Source organism: Myotis lucifugus, unplaced genomic scaffold, assembly GCF_000147115.1.
Source record: "Myotis lucifugus unplaced genomic scaffold, Myoluc2.0 scaffold_337, whole genome shotgun sequence".
NCBI classification, from domain to species: Eukaryota; Metazoa; Chordata; class Mammalia; order Chiroptera; family Vespertilionidae; genus Myotis; species Myotis lucifugus.
Genome location: NW_005871385.1, coordinates 438,870 through 451,406, shown reverse-complemented (window position 1 = coordinate 451,406; position 12,537 = coordinate 438,870).

Below are 12,537 nucleotides of genomic sequence, written 5' to 3'. Positions count from 1 at the left end.
AAGGATTATCTCACAATAAACATTCATAAAGTACTAATATCTGCTACAAGGTGAGTGAAACTCAAAAGCATTATGTTGAGTGAAAGAAAGCGTTCACACACCACCTATTGTATGATTCCATTTATATGAAATGTCCAGAATAGGCAAATCTATAGAAATAAAAAATAGATTTGTTATTACCAGGAACTGGGGGACTGAGGAAGGTGACTGCTAATGGGTACATTTTGAGGGTACTGAATATGCTCTAAAATTGATTGTGATGATGGTAACACAACTCTGAATGTACTAAAAACCAGTGAATTGTATACCTTAAGTAGGTGTATAATATGGTCTATGAATTTTATCCGAATAAATCTGCTATTTTTAAAAAAAGTTAAAGGCCTGTCTGTGCATCAAATTGTGGTTGTGCCTGTGTAAATTTGCAGAGAGGCACTGCTTTCAGGTCCTGCCCTCAGAAGTTGTAAGTCCTGGCCTTCTGAGCAGAGTTGATTTAGAATCTATTTGTGGTGACTGCCCAGGTTGAACAATGGCCAGTTGAACCATACCTAAGAACGAGTATAAAGATTACAGCTTAATACAATCTTTCCTTTCATCTGTTCCATAATACTCCTCATCAAGTTATTTATGAATTTTGTGGAATTCTGTGATTTTTTTTGCTGACTCTAGTAATTGGACAGAATTTAGCAAGCATGTGACTGAGGAAGCGAGGGTTAGGATTTATTCAGATACATGGCTTGCAATCTCAGCTTTCTCTTCACCCTGGGTATGACTGTTTTTACTTCTTTGTTAACACGGGACTTACTAATTTTATCCATTTTATTTTGCATGAGCCTTTGTTGTTGTTATTTAATCCAAAATGCCTTTTAAAATAAGTTTTAAAATTTCCTAAGTATAATAGTGTAGAATCTATTACAGTTTCTAATATAACTTTAAAATTCCCTTAGTTTTGCAATTTTGCTTACTCTCAGTTGCTTTATGATAAAACAACAACAATAATAATAAGGTGTGGATCGCTTACCATCTGATAGGCATTGTATTAAGCAAATGAAATGCATTATCTTATTTAACTCTGCAACTTGAACATTGTTTGTATGCCCATTTTAAAGACAAGGAAACTGAGGCCTAAATCCTTACCACTGCAATGAAGACTTTGCTCAAGGTCATATAATCAGTAAATGGCAGCTTTGGAGATCAATCCAGGCCTTCCAGACACTAAATTCCATGCTCTTCTAAACCAGGTATCTGCAAACTTTTTCCGTAAAGGCTCAAGTAGTAAATATTTTAGGCTTTACACACAAATAGATAAATTCGAGGGTATTATGTAGGCACTTATACAATAAGAGAGAAAACAAATTTCCACAAACTTTGAAATTTGAATTGACTATAATTTTCATTTGTAATGAAAGATCATTCTTTTAATTTTTTTCCAACCTATTAAAAACATAAAAATAAAAAAGGTAAAAATCATTGTTAGCTTGCAGAGTGTGCGAAAAGAGGCAGTAGTATGCCAACTACTGATCTAAGCTAATAGACACTGCCTCGTGAAGCTGAGTAAAATGAAATTTTGCAAAATAAGTCATCCTTGCTATTTTAAACTTAATTGGTTAAATCATTCACCATTGCAGCAACCCCCTGCCCTTAAAGGGTTGGGTACCAGAGTCACCATCATATTAGCAATTTGGAGGAAGGTTTGAAGCTGAAAGCTTACTAGTATACTATTTCTCCAAGGGCACAGATGCCTGGCCTTGGAGAGACCTGATTTAGGCAGCACTGGAGTTTCTGTGCTGCGGTAGGAGCCACTCCTGCACTGGAGCAGAGCAGAGCCAAGAAGCCCTCAAGCTATCTGGATTCCTTCAGCTCAGCTTCCTGCCAGTAACACTGCCATTGTCCTTTGGCACAATTCCCTGTTCCTCCCCTTTGCCTCGTTTTCTTCCTTTGATTAGCTATGACAGTTGCCATGAGAAAAAGTGAGGACTGTCGCTATATGTAAATCAGAGGAGAGCTAAAAATAACGCCAACTTGGTTTTGTTTTTTCTCTCTCAATTTTGCAACTTTCTGCAAACGAAAGAACACACTAGTGGCCAGCAACAGCTATTGCTTTAGAGAAAAGGAAACTGAGGGTTTCAAAATTAACTCAGTTCCTCTTATGTAGCTATACGTGATAAATAAATAAACAAATAAAATATTTATCAGACGCTTAACACTGATAGATTAATTTGCTGTTTTTCATTACATGGTCCCATTAATGGGAACAACTATGAAAGGCCAGAAGCCAATGCTTTTTGTGACTGCTTTAGTTATGCTAATATATCAATATTCAAGTATCATAGAGTCTTCTGCTAAGATATAAAGCCAGTGTAAAAACATGAAATAATATTTTTCCCCAGAATAGTGAAGGAGGCTGACAGGTGTGATACATACATTTCAGTGCTTTGAGAAAGTGTGACTTTCATTTCAAAGGTTGCCAGTAATATTATTTCAATTCGTCAGTTTAAGCTGTTAAGCCATGCTATTAATAAGGCTTAGCTCACAATCCAGTCATTTATAAATAATTTTTTTTTAAAAAAAGTGTTACGCAGTGGTCAAAATTAAAGGCACCCAAATTGTCCATCTCACAATGAATGGACAAACAAAATAAGTGGCATACTATTCACTCTAAAGTATACTATCAGGCAAGGAGTGGGCATTGAGCAAAACTAAAAAACAACAGTTGTGTAATGATTTATGTTGTAATAGTTTAGGAGACAGTTTAAATAATATCCTCTTGTCAATAGAAATTTAAAAGTGACATTTGTGGCTTTATTTAAGTTTCACTTTCTAATTTTTATAGTTTTCAAGAAGTGTAAGCTCAAGTCCACAGGCATCTGCTCATGATTTCTTCAGTGTAAATAAAAGACACAGAAACAAAAATGAAATATTTCCATTTTTCCTTCCTCTTACTATTCCTCCAAATCCCCTCAAAGAGTGTTTAGTTGCATTTAACTGAAATGTGCTATCAGCAAAGCCAGGTCTTCCTGGTTTCAAGACTCGTGTCTTTGAGGCCCATAGCTCTGTCTCTCAATTAGACACCACAGTTTCACTTATGGAGAAAGATTCATGAACTTTCTTTAGATTGATTTGCTTTCTTTCCTCTCATTATTTTAAAGTGTCCTTTCTGCCCTGGCATCTCAGTGTAGGCTGCTCCAGCAGATATGTGGAAGCCACCCAGCCTCTTCCGGATCTCCACCTCAATGACACAATCTTTCCTTAGGGAACTTCCTTCACATCAATATCCTTCAGCACACCCACTCCTTCTACAAACTACCTTTACTTTATTTTAACAATCCTTTCCAACTTCTGTGTAGAGTAACTTGAAATTTCCTGAATCAGGTACTATATTACCTATCTTCCCCTCTTTTTATATAACAACTAGAAGCCCGGTGCACGAAATTCATGCACAGGAGGGACCTCCCCCCCACCATTGCATGAATTTCGTGCACTGGGCCTCTAGTGTGTATGTATGTATGTGTATATATATATATATATAAACTAGAGGCCCGGTGCACAAAAATTGGTGCGAGAGGGTCCCTCAGCCCGGCTTGTGCCCTCCCGCAGTCTGGGACCCCTTGGGGGATGTCCACCTGCTGGCTTAGGCCCGCTCCCCGGGGGATTGGGCCTAAGCTGGCAGTCAGATATCCCTCTGGCAGCCTGGGAGCCCTTGGGGGATGTCCACTTGCCAGCGGGGAGCAGGCCTAAGCTGCAGCCAGACATCCTTAGCGCTGCTGAGGAGGCAGGAGAAGCTCCCGCCACCACCGCTGTGCTGGCAGCCGTCAGCCTGGCTTGTGGCTGAGCAGAGCTCCCCCTGTGGAAGCACACTGACCACCAGGGGGCAGCTCCTGCATTGAGCGTCTGCCCCCTGGTGGTCAGTGTGTGTCATAGTGACCAGTCATTCCCAGTCGTTCTGCTGTTAGGGTCAATTTGCATATTACCCTTTTATTATATGGGATAGAGGCCTGGTGCACGGGTGGGGGCCAACTGGTTTGCCCTGAAGGGTGTCCCGGATCAGGGTGGGGTCCCGCTGGGGTACCTGGCCAGCCTGGGTGAAGGGATGAGGGCCGTTTTCAGGCTGGCCACACCCCCTTCAGGGTGGGGGTCCCCACTGGGATGCCTGGCTAGCCTGGGTGAGGGGCTGATGGCCGTTTTCAGGCTGGCCATGCCCCCCAGTGACCCAAGCTCCCAGCCTCTCCTTTCTTTCTTTCTTTTTTTTTCTTCTGGGATTTATTTATCTTCTATAATTGAAACTTTGTAGCCTTGAGCAGAGCCAAGGGCCGGCCAGGGCAGGCGGGAAGCTTGGCTTCCTCCATCGCCAGGGGCAACCCAAGCCTCCTGCTAGCTCCAACTCTAGCTGCCGCCATCTTAGTTGGGTTAATTTGCATACTCGCTCCTGATTGGCTGGTGGGCGTGGCTGGTGGGCGTGGCTTAAGCGTAGCCAAGGGTCGGTTAATTTGCATGTTTCTCTTTTATTATGTAGGATGATCTGGCTAGTGGAATGCATGCAGAAGTGCTGTATGGCAGTTTCCTGGAACCTTGCTTCCTTCGTTTCTTCCTTCATCTTGCTGCCTGAGATGGAGAGGTGATGGCTGGGGCGCTTCTTGATTACTGAGAATGGGAGACACATGCAGAGGTGGGGGAGTAAGGAACATTGGAGCAGCCTGCATGCTGGGGGCTAGGTGGAGTAGAGCTGTAGGAGAGGAAAAGAAACATTTACGTTGCTTAAGTTTCTATTTATGCCACTGAAACTAAACCTAATCAATAGTTTTATATCTTTAATCATCTTTAAAATAATATATCTAACACCTGAATGTATTCTAATCAGAAAAAAATTCAAACAGTACAAAAGTATCTAGGGTAAAAAGTAAAGATCTTTTTCATTCCCCTCAATCTTACTCCCCTTCACTGATATTATATAATGACTGTGAATAATTTATTGACATTAATCAGAAATTTTTTTTGCCCAACCAAGCTCTGCCACCATCATGGGATTCAGACATTTTTCTATGCATTTGTGTACATATGTAGCTTTTGTTCTGGAGGAGCACACTTTGTTCTGGAACTTGCTTTCTTCCCTTCCATCATGTGCTGCTCATATTTCCTTCTCACCAGATTTAGAACTAATCATCCACTTTTCATCACTTCCTGGTATTCCTTGATAGAGATATATTACAGCTATTTCATCATATCTGTGTAAAAGACATGTAGATTGAACATGTTCAAAGGGTAAATTCAACAGGTTCTCAAGAAACCTAAGAAAACAGTCTGATGATAAGTTAAAGCTTGAGTCTTTGATAATAAAATTTATTCCTATTTCAGCTTGATATTTTAGAGTTGTTAGCTTCTCCTATATTAGCTTAGCTCAGTTGTGAAATGTTAAGTTTTAAATTTAGTTAATTGTCATATTAATTTGTTGTCAACAATTCTGAGTTACTTATAATGAATGTAATTCTATGCATGTACTATATTGTATTACAAGGTTGTGTTTTTGATTGTGTGTTGACTATGCATAAATTTACATATGGACTTTTACAATTCAATTGTAGTTAACAAGTTTTTAACAGCAGTGTACAATGCACAGATTAAAATTCATTTCTGAGTTGCTGCTTGAAGAAAAATGAGCTTACATACTACATTTTGATCATAGTTTTAAGTTATAGCTTAGCACTTCCAAGCGCTAAGTAACACTATTAGAAACTATTAGTAGACAGAATATTTATCTATATACTTTTACATCATAACTGTTCTTTTTACTTCATACATTTTTATTTCTGAAATGCTGTGAATCACAGAAGCTAGTTATGATGATGGCAACAGAAAGTTAAGCACACTTTTTATGCACTAATAAATACAAAGTATGTGTAGCAATGGTATTTATATAAATATGTATAATTATAAGAGCATAATCAGTTGTTAACAAGGTTTGCCTTTTAGGGAGAGGAAATAGAAAAGGTGATATGGGTGGCAGATGGAAAGAGGTGGGAGAAACAACCCTTCCCACCCATAAAAAAAAGCCTTTAAAAATAGCATGTATGAAATAGCAAAAAATGTGTTTATGATATAATCTTGTTTCGATAAAATTGTATCTATTGGAATATATATATATGCATATATATGTGTGCAGAAAATTATAATAGAAACAGTAATGTATATGAGTACTTATTTAGCATAAATATGAGGTGAAAACATAATTTGTGTGTAATACATGTAGTATTATTCCATTTCAGTAAAAGTTTAAACAAAAAGATTGCCAAATTATATACACGTATGTATGACTATGTATATATGTATATGTGTGTAATGGTAGTATATGTATGTGGGAGCAATATGTTTGGAAGGACACACCTCATTGTAATAGCATGGGCTACAGCAGGGAGGTAGGATAGATGAGAAGGACAATGGGGGAAGAGGAGAAATAGTTCCCTTTTATTTATTTTTTTAAATCTTTGTATTGCCTGGCCGGTGTGGCTCAATGATTGAGCATCGACCCGTGAACCAGGAGGCCACAGTTCCTAGTCTGAGCACAGGCCTGGGTTTCAGTCTTGATCCCCAGTAGGAGGCGTGCAGGAGGCAGCCAATGAATGATTCTCTTTCAACAATGATATTTCTATTTCTCTCTCTCCCTCTCCTTTCCTCTCTGAAATCAATATATATTGATTTCAAAAATCTTCATATATTATTGGTTACAAAAGCATCAAAATTTTTTAAACATGAGAAATAAACACTTTTGAGTGAATAAGATTGATATATATCAGCAACCTTTTATGGGAGGCAAATTTTAAAATATCTATCAAAATAATAATTGCAAATGTGTTTTAACCTAGAAATTCTACTGATAGAAATATATCCTATATACAGGGTGTCCCAAAAAAATGTATACACACTTCAACAGCTGATAGCTCAATTTTGAAAATGAGATGTATTTTAATAAACATTGCCTTTATAAATTATTCAAAGTGTGCATATACATTTAAGCTTATGTTTATAAGCTTTCTGATCATTGCTATAAGTTAAAGGTTACATTCCAGGAGATTGGGTAACTTCAAAGCTAACAATTGATCCCCCTCAATGGCTACTTGCTCTTTTTCAGTAAACATTGAAGAGAAAATTTAATATATTATACAAAGACAGAGCATACATAGACCTTTGCCCTACCTGGGTTTCCATTTGGGTTAATATTCTGTAGTTACCAGAATATACACATTCTCTTTATTATCTTTACTGAGCAGAAAAATAACAAGAACAGTACTTTGAATTCTGAAAGCTCTTGGGTCAATGAGATTATCTTTATAAGGTTTGCATCAAATGTTGTGACCCGTAAGTCTCTTTTAATATTAAGCAAAGCAGAATCAAACATTTTAGGTTTTATTTCACTAAAGCAAGAGTCACTAAAAAGACAATGTTAGACAGAAAAAGAAAAATGCAGAATGGTATATGTAGTGTGATTCCATTTGGGAGGGGGAAAAAAGGAAAAGAGAATGGTTAATATAATAATATTTATTGTTAGTTCTTCATTTAAAATGTTTATCAACTTTCTTACCTTTTGCTTTCTGAACAATGGATAGAATTTTGGTCATCACTTCACCATTAATTTCTTATCAATCCATTGCCATTTTCCCAGCTGAAAGATAAAGCTTCCTTTTAGCTTTTCATTTTGAAACTATTTCAAAATAACTTACAAAAATTACAAAAACAGTACAGAAATTCCCACATACCCTTCATCCCGTTTCCCCTAATTTTAATATCTCACACAATCACAGCACAATTATCAAAAGCAGGAAATTAACATGGATACAATACTATTAACTAATGTATAGACCTTATTCAAATTTTGCTACTTGCCCCATTAATGTCGTTTTCTGGACCAGGACCCAGTAGAGGGCCTCTCACTGCACTTAGTTGTCACATCTCCTTAATCTACTTTAATCAGGGCCATTGCTCCATCTGTCCGTCATGGCTTGGACACTTTTGAGAGATACTACTGGTCAATTACTTTGTAGAATGTCCCTCAACTTGGGTTTGTCTTATGCCTCCTCAGGATTATTTTCAGATTATACATTTTTGGCAGGAAATACCACAAATTGATGTTATTACCCTTCTCTGCATCATTTCAGAGAGTACATGATATCCACAAGTCCCTTTACTGGTGATGTTAATTTTGATCCCTTGGTTAAAGTGGTGTCTGCCAGTTTTCTCCACCATAATGTTACTATTTTCCCATTGTAGCTAACAAGTAGCTAGAGGGGAGATACTTTGAGACTGCGTAAATATTTTGTTCCTCATCATACTTAGCCCACTAAAATGATCATCTGTTATTCTTTTTAAAAATCTGGCTTTATTAAGGTATTATTTACCTAGCATAAAGTTCACCAATGCTAAGTGAACAATTCAAGAGTTGTAATGTATTTGTACGGTCATGAAACAGTCACCACAATCTAGTTTTGGAGCACTGCCATGATCCCAAAGGGTCCTTTGTGTCTGTTTACAGTCAATTTCCTCTCTACCTCCAGCCGGGGCAATCACTGAACTAGTCTGTGTCTTTGTTTATACAATACACTGATTTTTTTTTCTCATTACTTATTTGATTGACTTTTTACCCTTGCTCATCTGTACATGAGCAGACATAGATAGTTTAGTAATGAGAAGACTTAAATATAGAACATTGCTTGGTATTTGACACAGGACACTGACCATCCTGGAACTCAGCAGAAATGATAAGTAATTCATAGATATCAATTAAAAATAAACTTTCGATATTCTAAATATTAGCAGGGCCTGCACAATCCATGTGCTTTAGATCTTCAATCAATTTGTAACAGTCATCCCTATTAAATTCTCTCTCTGGATATGTAAAGTCAAAGGCATCATCTTTGATGTCTTTTTTGCACCAAGTAATTCTGATTTGTCATGTCAACCTGCCTTGGAAAAGTGTTAAGGTCCAGAGGTTTTGTTTCTTTGTCTTGCTTTGCTTTGGCATGTTAGTTTTATAGATCCGCACTCCTAGATTTTCTGTTTAAAATTATTTTCATTCAGAGCCAATTTTACTCACCCAAGGCAATATAATTTTGAGTATATTATGTCTATCCTCTATCCTTCAAGTGAGCATGAAAAAGCGTCATCATTTTAGAGCTGCAACTGGCAGCATATAGGTCAAAGGTAGCCCACAGGTATGGTTTTGTCAATATCTTAAAAATCAAGACATTTTAATCTGTAAAAATTTATATATCTGGCTTTTCTTAAAAACCTTAAATCTAGTGATACAGGGCCCATGTTTCCACAGTTGGAGCGAAGTCGTGGCAGCCCACTTGAAGAACAGAGTATATGTTGTTCAGTTTGCCACTCACTCATTTAAGCTCCTTGCCTGGCTCCCTAGGCATTTGAGTTTGCTTATCTAAGTTGAAACCTGATCAACAACTGTTGGTTTGTGTTGTGTTTTTTTTTTTAATTGAGCCATAGCAAACAGAAAAAAGCTCACTAATCTTACAGGTTGATTTTTTTTTTTTTTTACATAACCATAGATTTGAACATAGGAAAACTTAACAGTTTGTCACCTCTCACCCAACACACACCACTATTTCTATCTCTGCACACTTCCAATGAGCTTCCTGTTGGTGGCATGCAGCTGGGGGGTCAGGTCGGCGATGGTGCCAGGGTGCTGCTCAAGCTCACTGGACAGAATGCTCAGCTCACTGCTCTTCACCTCCAGGTACTTCTCTCACTCTTGCTGGTGTTCTCCAGCACCACAACCAACGTGTTCTTCTGCTCCAGCTCTTTCAACAGATCATTTTGAAATGATCTGTTTTCCTTCTCCTGGACTTTCCGTTGAGCTTCCAGTTCTTTACAACTTTTTAGTTTGCTGCTTTGGGGGAGGGGGGGGGCGTATAAGTTGGTCTATCCCATTTGTTTGACCAAATACAGCAGGCTAATTTTTAAGTTGATAATTTTGTATGGCCTGAGAATGATGTTATAAATATCCAAATGGCCCTCCGCAGTAAAAAGGTTCTCCTGCCTGTAGAAGATCCGTCTCCTGTCTGTTCCGAGCTTTTGAGTGTCAGCTTGTATCTGTCCAGTATTGTTGCAGTCACCTGAGCTCAGGGGCCGGCCTTTGAGCGTGCTGGCGGCTCTTGCTGCAGGAACAACTGGTTCTTCGGTGCATTGTGCAACTGGCTCTCCAGGCCCGGGGCTGCCATGCTAACATTCAGATGACATCAGGGTTATCAGGACAGGAGACAATGCACCTTATCAGGGAAGATATCTAAAATCCACAGGGTGCATGGAGGGACCTGGAGAGCATTATGCTAAATGGAATAAGCCATTTAGAGAAAGACAAGTATCATATGAGTGGAAACAAATGAACAAAATAGATCCAGAGACATAGAAGCATGGAACAGATTGTCGAATCAGAGAGAAGGCAGGGGTGGGTGGGTGGGAAGAAATCAGCCAAAGAACCTGTATGCATATATGCATAACTCATGGACACAGACAATGGGGTGGTGAAGGCCTGGGACAGTGGACAGGGGCAGGCTGGAGGGAGTCAATGGGGGGGAAAAGGGGACATATGTAATACTTTCAACAATAAAGATTTAATTAAAAAAAAAAATGAAGTCCATAGGGTGGTAAAACACATTTTAAAAGGCGATATGGCTTCAGATGACCTACTACAGCATTCCAGACAAAGCAGGGTCAGGCCCTCGGGCGCTCCTGGTGTGCCTGCAATGGAGATCTCTCACCCTGCAATCCCACCACTGGCAGCAGCAGCCCCTGAACTGGCCTCTCCTGCCCCATCGGATTGGCCCGGGTGCACGGTGGGGATAGTGCGCAGCCTGGAACAGAGCCCTGGCAAGGGCATTCTTCTCTGCATAACGTGACGGAAGACCCTGCAGGCAGCCAGCGCTAAGGTCGCTGTGTCTCACTGTTGCCCTCCTGTCCAGCACTTTGTTTCCCTCCCCCACTCTAGTTTCATGGGTGAAGCATCATTTCTTATCCCTCTGTGGATATCAACAGTCTTCTGATTCTACCGTAGTCTTGGTTTCTTCCAAATTGCTTTGTTGGTTTGTTTTGGTCTCTTCCTTTCATATTGGTGGTTTTCCATGGACGTCTGTTCATCTTTGGTCATCTACTCACATTTAGGTGTGAGGTACAGAAAAAGCCTATTGGAAGTTCTGATCCCACGGTGAGCCTTGCTGACTGCTGGCTGTGGTCTTGGGTCACCTACCTGGGTAGTTTAGCTGGGACACTCTTGATGTCAGTATCTTTTATGTCTTTCCTCCCCAGGAGGTCAGAACATTCCAATCTTCAGTGCAATGGAATTATAATGGAGGTAAAAGACTTGGGATTTTATTGGGATATAAATGCTTCCATAAATATTCACTGAAACCACCCCTTTCTGTTACTGAATCCCATCCCCAAATGTGTCAAGTGTTCCCCCAAAAGTGATTTTCTATATTTTTCCTAATCCACCCTCTGCAAAGCTGAGAGAGGGACAGCTATCTGGCTATACAGGGTTGGATAGGGAGCTAGGATTCTAACCACTCTTTAAACAGACTTACAAATCAGTCCTCCCGTTTTTAATCCAAGCTTTTTGGGAGGCCCGTGATGCAATCAGGGATCACCTTTCTCAGGTTTGCTAAGTAAGATACCTCTTGTCTATATGGCTTCTAAACTCCAACATGTTCTTGCCTTTCCTCCTAATCTCATTTTTATTGTGTACTTCTACCTTAAAGAACAATTCATTTACCGTCATTTTATTAGGTTTCAGGAGAAAGCCAAAGTAAATGCATACAGAGTAGGGCAAAGGTATATTTACAGTTGTGTGTATGGAAAGTAATACGATGAGTAATAATTAATAATACAAGAATAAACTGTTTTGAGTACTCATGACTATAGATCTGCTTTTGCCCTACCCTGTATGTTCAGTTGATTACCCCTCCTCAGAAGTCAATTTTGCATTTTTACAAGGGAAATAAAAGCTGGTTCAGGAGTGTTTGAAGACAAACAGGCCTGCTTTACAATTTTGCTACTGGCCATTCCCCCACTCAGTGTATCTGCTCAACAGTTGTAGCCACGGAACAGAAATTACAACTCTGACTCTTCTTTTATCTGAACAACTACAAGTTCATTCACTTTTATGGTTCACTTGTCAATTGAAAAGGAAACTCTATTGCTAGTAGCTTTAACTACAGCCATAAGGATCTTGTAACTGGCTTTCGTCTTTGAACACTAATTCTCCCTCATCTTTTATTTCCTTCTGAAATAACAAAGTCCCTATTTTTGAGTTCTCAGTATGTGCTAGGCATTGGACTAGGCACCATTACATGCATTATCTCATTTAGCCCTCCCTACACCCTATAATGTCCATGTTATTATCCTTATTTTGTAAAATGGGAAACTGAGGCTCTGAAAAGTTAAAGAATTTGTTCAACTTTGCATATCGATTAAATGGTGAAGCTAGGGTTTGCATTCAAGTAGACATGACTCTCAAGCCCTTTCCACTCCAGTTTGCTGTCT